Source organism: Megalobrama amblycephala, linkage group LG8 (genome assembly GCF_018812025.1).
Source record: "Megalobrama amblycephala isolate DHTTF-2021 linkage group LG8, ASM1881202v1, whole genome shotgun sequence".
Taxonomy (NCBI): domain Eukaryota; kingdom Metazoa; phylum Chordata; class Actinopteri; order Cypriniformes; family Xenocyprididae; genus Megalobrama; species Megalobrama amblycephala.
Window position 1 is genome coordinate 27,165,802 of NC_063051.1, and position 15,748 is coordinate 27,181,549.

General features: G+C 38.0%; 1 long non-coding RNA gene across 3 annotated transcripts in view; it reads left to right on the top strand.

Moving 5' to 3' along the window:
* The window catches only part of LOC125274142, a 62,121-nt gene that overhangs the window by 970 nt on the left and 45,403 nt on the right, over positions 1–15,748 (top strand). For 2 of the 3 annotated variants that reach the window (XR_007186189.1, XR_007186190.1), the window contains exons 1-2: positions 23–151; positions 1,800–2,042. This is a non-coding gene — a long non-coding RNA (uncharacterized LOC125274142). Of the gene's footprint in view, positions 1–22; positions 152–1,799; positions 2,043–15,748 lie in introns of those variants that run through there. The other variant, XR_007186191.1, reaches the window with a different exon arrangement.

The window sequence follows — 15,748 nt, forward strand, 5'->3', positions numbered from 1 at the left end:
AGCGCAGAGTATTAAACTCCAGCGAAACGCGTCTACCACAGACAACTGTAGCCTACAGTCTCATTGTGGTTAGTTAGTGTTAAAGATTGTGTTAAAGATTGATTAATGAAGCGAAGTTTTGTATTTATAGAATTTATAGTCTCTCCGTAAGGTAAGATATCTTAGGATATCATATTTACTGCTAAAAAGAATTTTAATGCATTCTTTTAGTAACCAACAGCAACAACAAATGCTGCGTTCACGCCGTGTCGTAATTACCGTAGTTTCGAGATGACAACACGTGAAGTTCTACTTGGAGCTGTTCACGCACTCGGGCTGGGAATTATGCGTTTCAATGTCAAACTGCAGCAGTGAGGTGGTACAGCGGTCACATGGCATAAGTAGGAAGCTCTCAGAATACTCCCAGTTTACAAGATGTAATTACGAGTTCTACGTGGACGTGAACGCTTTTTACAAGTTTGAATCTCGTAATTACGGTAATTACGACATGGCGTCAACGCACCTAAAAATAACAAATAATTATTATAATAAAAAACATTAGTAAATGATAAGAAGAGGAAGAAGAATGTGGTTTTGTTGGGGGTTGTGCTGTGTAAACTTGTCATAGACAGTCTGTGCTTAAATTTTTATTGCTGGTAATGTGATTATTTTTTTTCAAGGTAGACCAACTTCACCAGTGTAGCCTAGGTAAAACATATTGTTGAAGTAGCCACGTTTTGGGAGGAATACATTTTATGATTATGGCATGTGCAAATGCATTTACACTTGGATAAATTGCATCTTTAAGGGATAGTTCACCCAAAAATTCAAATTCTCTCATCACTTATCACCCTTATCTTGTTCCAAACCTGTAAAGAGTTTCTTTGTTCTGTTAAACACAAAAGAAGAATGTCAGTAACCAGACAGTTGACGGTAGGGCTAGCCATTGACTTCCATATTATTATTTTTTTCCTACTATGGAAGTCAATAGCTACCGTCAACTAACTTTCTGGTTAGCAAAATTCTTCAAAATAAATTATTTTGTGTTCAGCAGAAGAAAGAAATTCATAGAGGTTTGGAACAACTTCAGGGTGAAAAAATTATGAAAAATTTTTTTTAGGGGGTGAACTATCCCTTTAAATCTTTAAGGCCTAATGTCTGAGTGATCAGGTTGCTATGCTTTTCAAATGTGTCCTTAAGAGCATTTAACACTTGTTATTTTCACAATGAGATCATTAGATCAAAATGCAAAAAATGTACAGTGACCAAATGTCTTAATAGCAATTAAAAGCCAATCTGTGTACATTTTTACTACTCAAAATGCTTCTCTGTCCCTTCTGTTCTGCTGATGCATCTCTTTACGTCGGCTCTTTGTTTCAAGAGTTTTATTACAACAGTGTAAACCGTTTTACTTCATTTTCATTCGATCTCATAATTCATTGGTCATCGCCAAATGATGGCTTTATTATCCCATAATGACAGACCCAGTGGCTGAGCGCTTGTGAGATAACTTCATTAGCATCGAGTTGATGCAAAACAATGTTGTACATTGATTGCATCAAGCGGACTATTGGTGCTGCGAGTACATTACTGTCATTTGTTGCAGGTCTGTCATGTCAACACAGCCCATGGAGACTTCACTTTGTCTAGACTATAAGTAGTCTAACTGTACGCCAGTAGGTCTGAAACTCAGATTTAGACATCTGCATGTAGAAACATTCCTGGAGAGAGAGTTTGCACGCATTTGTAAGCAAAGACCAAACTGCTGAGCAGGCTCTTACATAATAACATAAATTTGCCTTGTTTTCTTATTTTTCCAGAACCCCCTCCCCCCTTTTGTCTCCTGTCAGTGAGATCAGCATCTCAGAAATACACACAAAAATCGCTTGCTACTCACTTCATCGTTCGTAAGTGGAACAAGAGCTGTGTCAACAAGAGATGTCCATTTCATCATCAAGTCTCCAGTGAAATGATTCATCCAGTGCAGTTGGATGTCACGTGAGTCTACAAAAAAGGCCCATTCGGAGATGAGAAGGTCATCCTTTTACAGTGTTAATAGAGAGGTATGGGTTGATTTGCATTGCTGAAGGCTCAGTTATTATATTATACACTTTTGTTCAAAAGTTTGGGGTGGGTGCGGGTTTTTTAATGTTTTTGTAAGTCTTTTATACTCATTAAGGCTGCATTTATTTGATTAGTAATATAGTAAAATCATAAAAATATATAATATAATGACAATTTAAAATAACTATATTTTAAAATGTAATTTATTCTTGTGATACAAAGCTGAATTTTCAGAATCGTTATTCTTCAGTGTCACATGATCCTTCAGAAATCATTCTAATATGCTGATTTGCTGTTCAAGAATCATTTCTGATTATTTTCAACGTTGAAAACATTTTTTTCAGGATGCTTTGATGAATAGAAAGTCCAAAAGAACATCATTTGTTAATATTTTGTTACATTATAAATGTCTTTACTGTCACTTTTAATTAATTTAATGCATCTTTGCTGAATAAAAGGGTTAATATCTTTAAAAAAAAGCTATCATCTCAAACTTTTGAATGATAGTGTATATTATGTTATATTAATTATTCCTAAAGTTCTGATGATTTATACAACCAAGTACAGATGCAAGATGATGCATGTTATGTTCAGGATAAATGATGATATATGTTTGAAAGACCAATTGTGAAATTTGTTTGCAAATATTTATTTGTAATTGCACCTCACCTTTAATAACATGTAAAAATCTAGTTCAAATCATATTATTGGAACAGTTCAGATACTCTAAAGATTGTATTTTGCCCACATATGTTTCAGACAATGGTTTGTAATCTTTCCCCCATTAATTGGTGACAGTCAATTAATCACAGCCGGTTGAGAACCGCAGGATCTATTGATCTTGTCGGAGGCCTTATTTTTCATCCCTTAAATGACACAGATCGGCACATTTGCCTTGGCTGGGTAATGGAGGGTGGCGAGCCAATGACCCGTGTGTCAGGCCTACATGTGTCCCATGCTCCCCCATTGTGAAATGGCATCTTTACCATTTAAGCTGGAAAGGTTTAGACTGCCCTAAGAGCAAGGCGCTGGGACAGGCCTTGCTCCGCTGCTCAGCTGACCTTTCTGTTTAAAGCTTAATCACTGGCAAATGCTTACATTAATTAGCCTGCCCTCTATCCCTCTTTCTCTACCGCCCTACTGATCCCCCTCCACACACACACACACCAACGTCATGCCAGTGGTTTTTGCGTCGCTGGCAAACCAGAATGAGTGTAACCTGCAGTCGCGCACATCTTGGGGACATTAAGACATTTCCCCCGCACTCCTGCAGGCTTCATGTATTGATTAGCGTGGCCCCTGACCGCGATCGCTGCGGTGCGAGAGAGTGTGTCATGGAGATGAGGGGCCCCTGCTGTCCATGGGGTTCTTTCCTAAGCCCCGGCTCTCTCTCCACAGTCGAGCCGCAGCTGACGCCCCCTCCACAGCTCAGGCACCTTTCATTGCCCTTTCGCAACCCTGCCCTTTAAAAGTCTGAACGGCATCCGGTTCTTTACATTTTGTATCATGTATTGAAGCTCACGGCATCTGGAATTATCCATTATGTGTCAGAAACTGTGCTTGAAGCATGCAAAGGAGGAGTAAAACATCTCTGGAGAAGTTCAAACCAGATGTGTTCATGCGTAAAGATTATTTGTGTAATTTTTTATGTTAAAACACTCCAAACACAGAAACAACTATAAATGTTTATTCTGTGGGATGATTCCCCGTTTAAAATATTGATCTGTTTGTATATCCTGACCAGGGGCGGGGCCAGTTGTTTGTTCAACCAGTGACAGATGGGAAATGTGTTTGGAAACTTTTGTTTGTTGACACCAGTATTGACAACATCTCATGGCAATTTGTATTTTTTTTTTTTTTTTTTTTTTTTTTTTACATATTTGCGAATTGGTGGCTAATTCGTAAAAAAAAAAAACGAATACTATAGTTGTTTTGTTTGTTTATAGTTGTTTTGTTTGTTGACGCCATTGACAACATCTCATGACATTTCATAACTACTTTACATTTTTGCGAATTGGTGGCTAATTCGTAAAAACAAAATCCTAATTTATATTTGTTTCTGTTTGTTTATAGTTGTTTTGTTTGTTGATGCCAGTATTGACAACGTCATGGCAATTCATAACTACGTTTTTGCAAATTGGTGGCTAATTCGTAAAACCGAAATCCTAATTTATAGTTGTTTCTGTTTGTTTATAGTTGTTTAGTTTGTTGACGCCAGTATTGACAACATCTCATGGCAATTCGTAACTACGTTTTTTCGAATTGATGGCTAATTCGTAAAAATGAATACTAATTTGTAGTTATTTCTGTTGGTTTATAGTTGTTTTGTTTGTTGACGCCAGTATTGATAACATCTCATGGCGATTCGTAACTATGTTTTTGCGAAATGGTGGCTAATTCGTAAAACCGAAATCCTAATTTATAGTTGTTTCTGTTTGTTTATAGTTGTTTAGTTTGTTGACGCCAGTATTGACAACATCTCATGGCAATTCATAACTACGTTTTTTCGAATTGATGGCTAATTCGTAAAAATGAATACTAATTTGTAGTTGTTTCTGTTGGTTTATAGTTGTTTGTTTGTTGACGCCAGTATTGATAACATCTCATGGCGATTCGTAACTACGTTTTTGCGAATTGGTGGCTAATTCGTAAAACCGAAATCCTAATTTATAGTTGTTTCTGTTTGTTTATAGTTGTTTAGTTTGTTGACGCCAGTATTGACAACATCTCATGGCAATTCGTAACTACGTTTTTTCTAATTGATGGCTAATTCGAAAAAATGAATACTAATTTGTAGTTGTTTCTGTTGGTTTATAGTTGTTTTGTTTGTTGACGTCAATATTGACAATATCTCCTGGCAATTTGTAACTATTTTACATCTTTGTGAATTGGTGGCTAATTCGTAAAAAGTTGTTTTTACAAATTAGCCAGTTGTTTGTTCAGCCATTGACAGATGGGAAACATGTTTGGAAACAGGCATTATTTCTCCACTTTTGTTTGTTGACGCCAGTATTGACAACATCTCATGACAATTCGTAACTATTTTACATTTTTGTGAATTGGTGGCTAATTCGTATGAAGCCATAGGCGGGTTGGACCTTCATGCTTACTATTTTATTAAGATTCACACTGTACAAATTCATAAGAAATTGCAACCTCGTAACATAGTTACATTTTCCTGTAAGATCAGGTTAGTATTGAAGAAATTACAGACTTTAACAAATATTGACTACCGTTCAAAAGACTTAAATGTCTTTTATGCTCACCAAGACTGCATTTCTTTGATCAGAAATGCAGTAAAACATTTGTAATATATTAAAAATGTAATGTGAAGGCAAATCTGAATTTTCAGCATCATTGCTCCTATCTTCAGTATCACATGATCCTTCAGAAATTATTCTAATATGCTGATTTGCTGCTCAAGTGTGTTTACATGCAACAGTGATACATTTTTTTGTTTCAGGATTCTTTGATGAATAGAAAGGTTAAAAGAGCATTTATTTGAAATGGAAAGATTTTGTAACATTATAAATGTCTTACTGTTGCTCGCTGAATTAAAATAATAACTTCTTTTAAAAATAAGAAATCTTACTGCCCTCAAACTTTTGAGCGATAGTGTAGACGTAGAGCTCTGCACTTAAGATGCTTGTCCCGCCCTCAGATTCATCTGATTAGATCTTTTTTACAAACTGACATTGATCCGCAGGGTTGCATGTCAAAAGTGGAGCTATTTTTAACTTAGACACTGATATATATATTAAAAAAAACAGAAGCCATGACAGCGACCAAAGATGTCTATATGGCACATACATTCATAGACCAAAAGTTAAGCACTAAACACAAGAGCGCATTCTCTGTGAACGACCCCTAATTTGAGTGCAGTCTGAGAAGACCAGGCACAAAATGAATACATGCATAAAAACACGCTTCTCTAATGGAGAGCGTGGGATGCCACCCCAATTGTTAGTATCAAAGTCTGTTCTCTAGCTGTTTCCCGCCACCCCCTTCCTCTCTCTTTCTCTCTCTCTCTCTCCAGCCTCAAATTTATTCTCCTCCGCGGGTGCAGTTTTAGTGGTGGGCCATGCGTCGCGGTGCAGAGAGGAGCAGCGTGCGGTGATTTTATTGCATTGCCTACAGGCTGGTTGAGCCACACGACTCGCTCGTGCCGCCCCCACCCTTCCACGCCGCAGATGAGGCTCCACTCAGCCCCGACGGTGGCTCTGCTACACCCCTCTTCCTCCATCCATACCTCTCTCTCAAGGGGCCCCTGGGAGCCGAGGGTGGATTATTATGGAAATACTATCATCCAGTGGCCCTCTGAAGCACAGCTGGGCAGGGCCATCATTACATGCATTGTGGCAATCTGTTCTGGGAAGGGCAAACGCAAACGTCACGGCACAGATGAGAGTGGCATGCATAGATCACATAAAATGTGATTAAAATGTGTGCTGGTGAAAAATGCAAAAAACTTCATGTGGGCATCTTATATCAAGTGCCGTCAAAATGACCTCGATAAATTTTGTACATTTTGCCTCCGGTTTTATTAGGGCTCCCTTGCAGTTGTGTCTTACGTGTAAATAAGACTATAAATATATTTTCATCTCAACTATTTTATGTCCACCTGCATTACAGCCTGTTTCTTTGCATCACAGGCCTAATGTTGTTATGTTACAGCGCTGATATCAGCTTAATCTGTGCGGCAAACGTCGCCGGTTTTGTTCCTGTCGAGGAACGGATGGTGTGTCCGTGTATCAATCATAGTCACCGGTCTGAGCGCTGACCAGCCTCTGAGTGATTGCGTTTAGTTCCTTACGAGATATTTCTGCTGTGCTTGTTATCAGATTAACCCGCCCACTGAGGCTTATCATTCACTGCCCAATAAACGGGGTCAGTCACATCCATCAAATTACTGTACTCGCGCTTTCTGCCCCAATCTCGTTTACTTGCTCAAGTAAAGCTTATTTGGAAATGTAAACAAAACAATAACATAATCATCACTGGTTAAACCTGAGTTATAAAATCCTCATTTCATTTATTTGTAGCACACACTGTAATAGATTTTTAGAAAAAGTCGATAAAAGAGCATAACATAGTCTCATGCTTAAGACAGAGGTAGTTGGCTCATGGAATTTGTCACAATGATCCATTAAATATGCATAGAACCTCATTAACTTTTGCAGAGACAGAAAGCTCTTTCTTATAATCTTTCTTTTTATATCACTTCTTTTTATATATATTTGCAATATTGGATTCAAGGCGACAGCTTTATGACTCCAGCATGTGATCTGTTGAATTCAGCGTGTGAAAAAGGACTTTTGAGATTATGCAGATGGGATGTTGAGATGAAATACTTGTGACGTGTGCCATCTGAAACTGTTTAAACAGCATTTTGCTAATTATTTTATAATTATTGTTTTTATAATTTATATTTATTTTACATTGTTTATTTGTTTAATATTTTATATTAGTTTTTTTAAAATGTAATTATTATAATTTTATAATTATTAATGATTAAAAATCATTTTTAATTGAGAGGATATTTAGACTTTTTGTACTTTTTAAAAATTAATTTGTTATACCGCAGGGCCGTTTAAATGAATTAGGCAAAAAAGTGATTAACAATGATGAAAAATTAAAAAGAAAAAAGGTTAGTCACAGCACTAACCATTAGACACTGAATATACATTTTCTGATGTAAATTTTAAACTAAAATCTTGATGTTAATTAACATAAGCATAATGTGCGTTCTCCAACCTCCCTTATGCCAAATCAAAATGAAAAAGTACTCATTTTTAAAGTCACTTCTAATTGTGGCTGCACGGCATGTGCATAGACATGCAAAACACGCTTCTAGTAATCAAACACACTCTGTGCATAAGGGCTTATTAATTATTAGTGCCCACTTGACTTCATATTGTGCTGCCGGTGGCCTGGTCAAAGATTATAATTACCACTTTGCTGTTTGTATCGTATTCATCTCCTCTTGCCTATAGTACTGTATTACTCTCAGCATCTCTCCTTCTCTCTCTCTCCCTCTCTCTCTCTCGTACACAAGACCAAAAGTGCAGGCACATCATTTATTGATAAGACAAAAAGAATGTAATGAAATTATCAATGTTCTTGAATTAATTATGAACATGATTAAGAAAGCTAAAATCTCAGGAGCCGGGATCTCATTACCCATTCAGTCTCAGGGATTGCTTTCATTCAGGGAGAGGCAAAAGAAGCCGTCCACCCGGCCCGGCTCGAGCAGTCCTCTCTTGGAGCCCCTGCATGGAGCTCCTCTTTACCCTGCTACTCTGTCCCTGATTTATTCCCTACCGCTCGCTGCGCCGGCCTGCGCCGCTCCGTCGTGCCGGAGCCAAATGAGATCCACGACCGTTTGCACGCCGAGAGGTCCTGACCTTCCCCCCTAGATACCAGCCCCTCACTGGAGGTAAGAAACACAAGCTGGTTTTACTGGAGAGCAGCCGCCTGGCTGGTAGTTTAGTAGTCCTGGGAGTTGTCTGGTAATACTGGATGGTATTGTCCTAATTGTGGATAATTACTTTTCTGCTCTGTTAAGGAAACTTTTTCTTGTGTTTGTAAGGAGGGTATGGCTTCATCTGTGTTTCTTTAAAGTCTGAGGACATATGTAACATGTAAAGTGTAGTTTTTAAAATCCTGAAAATCCATTAAATTTAAATTTGGAATTTTCAGGCTGTCATTTTCATATTGACTTAATAAAGGAACAGTAACATTTAAGGCCACAGAATGTAAGAGGCCATTCATGCAAACTGTCATTAAACATGAGTGCTTTGACTGGAATGATTTCAGATATATTTAAATATGTTCAATTCTGACAAAGTAATACATCTAAATGGCATTTTATATATAATATTATTGCTCTGTGAAGTGAAATTGGCATGTTTTATGAGTAAAGGTAAAGTAAAAAAAATTAATCACACTGCTATTGTGAAAATAAGTTCTAGTTCTGTATGTTTTATTTGGGCTGATAAATCATTCAATCCTTCAAAAAAGTTTTCCAATTTTCTTCGGGTGTCTGTCGCTTCAGTCATTTAGGATCTTTGCATTATTATTGTGCCTTCGCTGAGTATTTGTTTTTTTTACCTTCTTGTTTAGTGTGAATTAGAATGAGCCGCTCCAGTGGAGACGAGTGTGAGTGTGGTAGTTTTTTCATTTCTTTGGTCACATGGGGAAATGTGTGCCAGTATATGGGCGTCCCCAAAGGAATGGAGCTGCATGGGGTTTCAGAGTCCCATCTCTCCCAATGTCTCTGTCTTTCTCCCTTCCTGTCTATCTTTCTCATATCCCTGTTTTCTTGCCTCTTTTTTTCCTTTCTTTCCATCTCTTGTGACTTCCCATCATCAGGCTCCAACACACACACTCCTGCATTGTAAAGCCGCCCATAAGGAAGCGGCGTGCAGTTGGCGGAGAACTTGTCGCATTGTGATGATACCTTCTCAACTATTTTAAGGTCCTGCAGTAAACATGCACGTGTCCTGATGTCTTTAGTGTGGCCTAAACAACTAAGAACACACCAAACTCTCATTATTCTTCCAGATAAGAAGGTTTATGATATTCGGTTTTCGAAAAACGTGTTTTGCGCCCAACGTTGGTCTCCAGTCTCCGCGGATAAGAAAGACTCTGGAGGATAATGAGAGCTCTCTGGCCTGAGGATTGATCCGTGTATTGGATCTCACATAAGACTGCTGTTACTGGATATTACCCAGCGCTATCGGCCAGCCGTGATGGCCTCGTGATAAGAAGTGCTTACCAAAGGGGAAGCTCCTACAGGGCAGATACGGTTTCTCAGCCGCCCTCAGGGGACCGTCAGCCTCATGCTGCTGAGCTCAGGAACTTTTTACCTCATCAAGTAAATTCAGACCCTTATCAAGTTACCAAGCAGGCCTCTTCCAGTCGAACAAATATTTCTGCCCGTTGTCACTGTCAGTGCTAAAAGAGCTGGAACGGTCACATTACAGCGCACCCGCTTTTCATTGATAACCGGGAAAATTTGGGAGGTGATGGATTTGTCTGGGTAATTAGAAGGACGGAGCTGGAAAGTAGGGGACGTGCAAAACTTTATCTCTTTAGCCGTCTTAACAGCAACTCAAGTGCTTTCTCTGAGTCTGGGAGTCATTACTTTTAAGATTCTAATTCATGTGGGATGAGAATTCCCAAACAAATTATTCGAAATTTACAGTCTGGATTGAATTAGTTGAAGCTTTTATGTCCTTTAAAGATAATGGCATTGTTGACAATGCAGTCTACGTCCTGTAGCGCAGTTTAGTGTGTTCTGAATCTCTAAAAGATGCTAAGCTCTCAGATAATGAAGTGGTCGGTACATAATGTGCCATCTCGACAGTTTCATTGGGAGTTTTTCAACCCTCCGTCGCAGTGTTTAGGGCCCAGCAGAGAGGCTATGTAGCACTCGCGGCGGAGTTTGTCAGCCCCGGCTCTACCGCTGCGGCAAAATTAGCCAGGTGGCATCTGGTACCCGCCGCCTGCCAGCGGAGGAGGGCCCAGATGGCGCGTTAAGCAGGCTAATTATTTCGACACAAAACTCTGATAACGCAGCCCGCCAGGGTCCAGTTTCCCTCTTTTGAATCTTACTCACCGGGCTTTGTCTCGGAACCGCCCTCCCTCTCTTCCAGTGAATGTGTCCTTGTGGGGATGAGTAACTGGATCTCACAAACTGGTGGTAGATTGTGAGCGATCCCATGCAGTGGGAGATGACAGCTGTAACGTCAGTCCTGAGAGGTGTCGTGGTACAAAACGACACACTGGTTTTATTAATTTACATTATAATGCATGGATGGAGAATAGGTCAAAATCCTAAAATCTGTTGAACTACCACCTGCTTTTACCAGAAATTAGTTATAGAATCGAGTTATTCTGTGTCAAACTTGGCTTAGACATATCTTTAGGAATGGTTGAACTGTATGAGCCGTGGCCTAACACTTTGACTCTTAGGTAATGACCTCAAAAATAGGTTGCTGTTCTTATAAGATCACTGACAACAGGAAAGAACAATGTTAAATGTTAATTATAAAATGCACCTAAACACCCACTAATGTTCAAATATATACATATTTTTCTGTGAAAGACATTTTTATTCAGCAAGGATTCTTTGAACAAAAGTGACATTAAAGACTTTTATAACATTACAAAAGATTTCTATCACTGTTTCCACAAAAAATATTAAGCAGCACAACTGTTTTCAACATTGATAATAATAAGAACTGTTTCTTGAGCAGCAAATCAGCACATTAGAATGATTTCTGAAGGATCATGTGACACTGAAGACTGGAGTAATGATGCTGAAAATTCAGCTTTGATCACAGGAATAAATTACATTTTAAAATATATATTTAAATAGAAAATAGTTATCATAAATTGTTACATTTTTAATGTATTTTTGATCAAATAAATTGCAGCCTTGGTGAGCATCGATTACATGAAAACAGTGAAATTCAAACCCAAATTTTCTGTTTTGTCTACATTAAAATTTTGATTACTTTTTGTACTATATAAATAATTTTCCGATAATTTAACTAGCACTTAAAGTAGCAAAAAGGCCCAAAAAAGGGTTGAATTGTATTGATGGGTAATATAACACAAAACGCTTGCTACACAATATTTCAGAGCTCAGCACAGCGGGCAAATAAAACCGTAGTTTTGGCGGTGAATGGTCACCATTTCCCCATTCATTGACCGGGCCGTTACTGTCCAGCGATAGGGCCACTGAGTAATGGGTCAATAAAGGCCAAGTCAGTGCGGAGCACCTGCTATCAGAGCACCGCAATAATGCTGCAATACCTCTCGCTTTCCCTTAAGAGACCTCGGACCTCGTCATGCAGTCCAATCCAAAGTCCTTCTCATAATAAGGGTCACTTACTAAGTCAACATTAAAAGCCTATTCCATTAGGAGTCCAAAATTACACAGGACTTTAATGTCTTCAAACACCAGCAGTTAAGACTGAAACAGCTCATGTACATTAGCAACACATGTTGAAATAGTCATGAGTTTATTATCGAATCACATTTTAGTATGTTTGGCAACACAAATTTTTATTCATGGCATACATCTGTTTCCAAGTCATGCTTTCCACATGCCTTATGATGGCTCTTTTGGGAACTGCAGATTGTGGAAAAACAATATTTACTGCACGGTGAATTTCCACCTTTGAGTTAAACCCTTCATTGATTGTGTATTGGGAGGCCGTTCACCGCCACCCCTCCTCCTCCTCCTCTTCCTCTGGTGGGCAGAAACACCTCCACCTCAATTAAGACAAGGTGCAGGCCTCCGACTGATAACCTGCTGACTCCTACATCACAGGTTTCCCTCTGAAATTGAGTCCTACATCATGATCAATTGGTTGATGTCATGGATGAGTAATGCTACTTTACACACGTTATCCCACACACACATACATTTTAATTAACACACTTTCACTCAAACTGACCATTTTCCTTGGGCTTAAGCAGAGGAGATACAGTCTGTTACCATTTTGTCCGGTACAGTCTTATATTAAAATAATTTTTAGGAATTGTGTCCTCCAACCTATAATTCTAGCATCATATTATTGTAACACCACCAAATTATGCTTAAAAGCCTATATTAGGAGATTTGTAGGACAGCATACAGCAACCGTGCGCTCTGTAAACATTAGTATTATTAGCTGTATTATTTTTATGTGACATGTAAGCATTCTTGCCTGATGTTTTAACAGCAATCTTTATAGTCCAAACAGTGCATTGTGTTATAAAATACAGTATACATCATGACTTACAACAAGCTAGTGCAAATCAGATTATGTTTTAAATTTTTCTGAATACTGTTGCAGTGACATAACAATTTTAATGTTAATCTCATCAATGATTTTGAGTGTCCATTGAGAGAGACAGTGCAATTTATCATACTGATTTGCAGAGATTTATTAAAATATAGATTTTTTTGTATAAAATGTAATTCTATACAAAGTATTCTACTCCAAATTCTCTATATCAGTGCGCACTGTTTCTGAATTCCCTGAAACGCATCGTTTGTAGTCTTGAGTTTTCATCCGGGAACAAACACGTCACAATATTCCTTATATAAATAATTCCCACAAAAGGTATACACAAAAAACCTGGTTGAGTGGGACCTGGTTGAGTTAGTTAGTAGAGTGTTGAAACTGGCTGTTATGGTAAGGGTGTGACTTTTCCAAAACACACCCGAAGCGGTTGACCAATCACAAAACACTGATCCAGCCAACCAATCAGAGCACATTGCGCTTTTCAGAAGGAGGGGCTTCATAGAGACTGGAGCGAAACAGGGGTGCGTTTCCCGGAAGCATCGTTAGCCAACTATGACCTTAAGTCCCATTGAACTCTATTCGTAACGGCGTAACTTGCGACCATAGTTCGCTTTAGGAAACGCACCTCAGAGCGTTACTGACAGACTGGGAAGAGAGGTGCTGCAACAATGTAAAATATGTGAAAAATAATGCTTTTTATTTTTTTATCAAGTAGACCCCAAGTTTTAGTAGACCCCAAAAACAAAATCAAGACATAATAATAAAGCCACTTTCCTTTTCAGCAGACTCTTTGTACCACAAGAAAGAAGTTTTTAAACAACGGATTCTTTGGGGCAAAGTACAAAAAAGTACATTTATTACAAAGTAAAAAATGAAAGAGCACAATAAAGAAAAAAGCCTGTCACAATAAAGAGTTTTCTGAATAATAGCCATTTTAGTGTTTTTCAGAGTCATTCTGCACATGCTGTATTTGAGAAGGCATTAAAAACACTATGATCACTAAATTTGGGACACCCGCTGTGTGAAAGTTAATCATTTTCAGAGTGTGTCATTGATCAGTATTACATCTGGAGACTGTCCTTCTGCCTTTTCCCCAGGAGTCCTGATTCCCTGTGAATTAGCAGCAATAAAGCTATAAAACTGTTCATTCACTCTCCGCCTCTCTCTCCCCCCCCCTCCTTCACTCCCTAAAGTGTCTCCCATCTGCTTTTGGGACTGTAGGTTGCCGTCTTACAGCAGGAGTGAGATAAGCTCAACATTTTCCTGTCGATATGTTTCTATTAGCCTCCGCAGCTCCATCCATCAGTGCGGAACCGACTCTCTGTCTTATGCTTTTTCATTCATCGCTGAATTTACAAGAATTACAGCCTAATTTGATTAACTTTTCTGAAGTGTTGAAATTCCTGATACTCAACACAACTTTGACTTTATGCATTTATGTAGTATTGAAGATATAGGCTGACAAGTTATTTAGTGGCATAACATCATTGAAAGATACAAGTGGTGAACAAAGTACACAAATCAAATACTTGAATAAAAGTATAGATGCCCTAATAAAATATTACTCTAGTAAAAGTACTCGTTTTTCAATATTACTTGAGTAAAAGTACAAAAGTAATTGATTTTTAATGTACTTGAGTGTTTAAAATAAAAAAAGCACTGATTGATGAACCATGTTTATTATTTATTCTGTCCAGTACTTACTTTTTATTTTATTATTCATTATACAATTTTACAGCAGATTTAGTTGACAACTGACAGTCATGACCTAAATATGATTTTCATTTACTAAAATTCACCATTAGTAATTACTTTTCACGCCATTCAAGTTCCTACAATATTGCGCTTCGTTTTGACCGAATCACTGAATCAGTGAGTTGTTGACTCAAGAACAGCTGCAATCGGATCAGTCCAATTCGTGAATGAATCATTCAGTGTGTTTTGTGAACCAGTTCAACAGGTTCACTGGAAAGCATCCATCGTCTCATCCATGAATTGGACATCACTATTGTGTCTCAATTTGAGTATCTGTTGGTGATTTCTTCAATTCTAAATAATGAGGAACGATGTTTTTATGAAATGAAGTAAAGTAAAAGTAAAAATACTTGAAAATTGTACTTAACGAAGTAAAATGAATGAAGTCGACGGCGTCTACACCTAATTTTGTCATTGTTTTTCAATGTACCATTCTTGTGGTATCAACTATTCCAGATAAACCCTCCCCTAAACAGCACCTAAAAAAACGTGAACCGTGAATCACTTTTCATATTATCCAGAAACACCTTTTTATGTCTAAGTTCTTCACTTTTTACCGTTTAACAGGTATTTCAGCCTGTCTTATCAAAATATGCATCATTTCTCGTTCTAGATTTGAGGGACAAATGGACTTGTAACAGGGTGGATTTTCAACAAGCAATTAGTGTCAAGTATCTTCATTCATAATCCACTTTAAGAGCACTAAGACAGAAGTACAAATCCCACTAAAGAGGACTAAATCAAACATGCTCTATTGATATTGCCAAAGGTCATGACCTGGAAATGATGTCCCCTTTTGGTCTCTAACCTTTACGCGTGGTTGGGCTATAATGACGTTGCAGAATAGCAGCGAATATTGAGATGTAAGTGACAGTTAGTGTTAATGTCTCATTTAAACACAATAGACGACACAAGTCACAGCGAGATTGCTTATTGATTGCTGGTTAACCATTTGGATCATGGAATCTGTCTATTTGAGCTGTCGCAAAGTGATTTTTGTATTTGATTAAATTCTGTTACCTTCTCAGTCTTATTAATCAGAGTTTGCTTTTTTAAAGCTCCTGAGATTCTGTCGTTGTTTACTTGTTCTAAACCTGAATTATTTCATTTCTTGTGTGGGATATGAAATAAGATATTCTGAAGAATTT